This window comes from Ptiloglossa arizonensis, unplaced genomic scaffold (genome assembly GCF_051014685.1).
Source record: "Ptiloglossa arizonensis isolate GNS036 unplaced genomic scaffold, iyPtiAriz1_principal scaffold0027, whole genome shotgun sequence".
In the NCBI taxonomy this organism is placed as follows: domain Eukaryota; kingdom Metazoa; phylum Arthropoda; class Insecta; order Hymenoptera; family Colletidae; genus Ptiloglossa; species Ptiloglossa arizonensis.
In genome coordinates, this window is record NW_027478397.1 from 2,073,764 (window position 1) to 2,076,011 (window position 2,248).

Sequence of the window (2,248 nt, forward strand, 5' to 3'; positions counted from 1 at the left end):
GGAGCAGCAGAATTGCGAAAAATTTTATGCCTTCTCAACCATTTCTTGGCTTCAAACTCCCATATCTCGCGAACGGATTGAGCTAACCCAAAAATTCCTATTGTAACTGAAAGTAGAATCTCGTCCGATTACAACGGTATGGGTATTTTTTCCCTAGGCCATTCTGGTTAAGCGTTTGGAGCAGCAGAATTGCGAAAAATGTGTTGTCGTCTCAACCATTTCATAGCTTCACACTCCCACATCTCGCGAACGGATTGACCTAACCCAAAAATTCCTATTGCATCTGAAAGTAGAAACTCGCCCGATTACAACGGTATGTGTATTTTTGCCCTAGGCCATTCTGTTTAAGCGTTTGGAGCAGCATAATTGCGAAAAATTTGTTGTCTTCTCAACCATTTCATAGCCTCACACTCCCATATCTCCCGAACGGATTGACCTAACCCAAATATCCTATTTCATCTGAAAGTAGAAACTCGCCCAATTACAACGGTATGTGTATTTTTTCCCTAGGCCATTCTGGTTAAGCGTTTGGAGCAGCAGAAGTGCGAAAAATTTGTTGTCTTCTCAACCATTTCTTAGCTTCAAAGTCCCATATCTCGCGAACCGATTGACCTAACCCAAAAATTCCTATTGCGTCTGAAAGTAGAAACTCGCCCGATTACAGCGGTATGTGTATTTTTTCCCTAGACCATTCTGGTTAAGCGTTTGGAGCAGCAGAATTGCGAAAAATTTGTTGTCTTCTCAACCATTTCTTAGCTTCAAAGTCCCATATCTCGCGAACGGATTAACCAAACCCAAAAATTCCTGCTGCGTCTGAAAGTAGAAGCTCACCCGATTACAACTGTGTGCGAATTTATTCCCTAGGCCATTCTGGTTAAGCGGTGGAGCAGCAGAAGTGCGACAAATTTGTTGTCTTCTCAACCATTTCTTAGCTTCAAACTCCCATATCTCGCGAGCGGATTGACCTAACCCAAAAATTCCTATTGCATCTGAAAGTAGAAACTCGCCCGATTACAACGGTATGTGTATTTTATCCCTAGGCCATTCTGGTTAAGCATTGGAGCAGCAGAAGTGCGAAAAATTTGTTGTCTTGTCAACCATTTCTTAGCTTCAAAGTCCCATATCTCGCGAACCGATTGACCTAACCCAAAAATTGCTATTGTAACTGAAAGTAGAAACTCGTCCGATTACAACGGTATGGGTATTTTACTCCCTAGGCCATTCTGGTTAAGCGTTTGGAGCAGCATAAGTGCGAAAAATTTGTTGTCTTCTCAACTATTTCTTAGCTTCAAAGTCCCATATCTCGTGAACGGATTGACCTAACCCAAAAATTCCTATTGCATCTGAAAGTAGAAACCCGCCCGATTACAACGGTAAGTGTATTTTTTCCCTAGGCCATTCTAGTTAAGCGATTGAAGCAGCAGAAGTGCGAAAAATTTGTTGTCTTGTCAGCCATTTCTTAGCTTCAAAGTCCCATATCTCGCGAACGAATTTTCCTATCCCAAAAATTCCTATTGTAACTGAAAGTCGGAACTCGTCCGATTACAACGGTACGGGTATTTTTTCCCTAGGCCATTCTGGTTAAGCGTTTGGAGCAGCAGAATTGCGAAAATTTGTTGTCTTGTCAACCATTTCTCAGCTTCACACTCCCATATCTCGCGAACGGATTTACCTAACCCAAAAATTCCTAATGCATCTGAAAGTAGAAACACGCCCGATCGCAGCGGTATGTGTATTTTTTCCCTAGGCCATTCTGGTCAAGCGTTTGGAGCAGCAGAATTGCGAAAAATTTTTTGCCATCTCAACCATTTCTTGGCTTCAAACTCCCATATCTCGCGAACGGATTGACCTAACCCAAAAATTCCTATTGCATCTGAAAGTAGAAACTCGACCGATTACAACGGTAAGTGTATTTTTTCCCTAGGCCATTCTAGTTAAGCGATTGGAGCAGCAGAAGTGCGAAAAATTTGTTGTCTTGTCAACCATTTCTTAGCTTCAAAGTCCCATATCTCACGAACGGATTTACCTTACCCAAAAATTCCTATTGTAACTGAAAGTAGAATCTCGTCCGATTACAACGGTATGGGTATTTTTTCCCTATACCATTCTGGTTAAGCGTTTGGAGCAGCAGAATTGCGAAAAATTTGTTGTCTTCTCAACCATTTCTTAGCTTCAAACTCCCATATCTCGCGAACGGATTGACCTAACCCAGAAATTCCTATTGCATCTGAAAGTAGAAACTCGCCCG